Source organism: Ovis canadensis, chromosome 21 (assembly GCF_042477335.2).
Source record: "Ovis canadensis isolate MfBH-ARS-UI-01 breed Bighorn chromosome 21, ARS-UI_OviCan_v2, whole genome shotgun sequence".
Taxonomy (NCBI): domain Eukaryota; kingdom Metazoa; phylum Chordata; class Mammalia; order Artiodactyla; family Bovidae; genus Ovis; species Ovis canadensis.
The window spans coordinates 64,529,999-64,530,366 of record NC_091265.1 but is presented as its reverse complement, the minus strand read 5'-3'; positions in this window follow the sequence as shown (position 1 = coordinate 64,530,366).

The window sequence follows — 368 nt, the reverse complement described above, 5'->3', positions numbered from 1 at the left end:
ACACCGAGTGAAGTCAGACAGAGAAAGACGAACACCATACGACACCACTTATACGCGGAATCTAAACGACACAAAGGAGCCTCTCTGCGAAAACAGGAACAGACACAGAGAACAGACTTGCGGGAGCCAGCGGGGTGCAGCCCGGGGGAGGTTGCAGTGGGAGGGTGGGGTCGGCAGGCGTAGACTTTCACGTGTGTTCTCAGGACGGATGAACAACAAGGCCCTACGGCACAGCACCGAGAACTGCATTTGATATCCTACGATCTCCTCTAAATAGAAAATAATATTTTTAAAAAGATGAAAGTATGCATATATATATATATAAAACGGAATCACTTAGCTGTCCAGCAGTAATGAATGCAACGCTG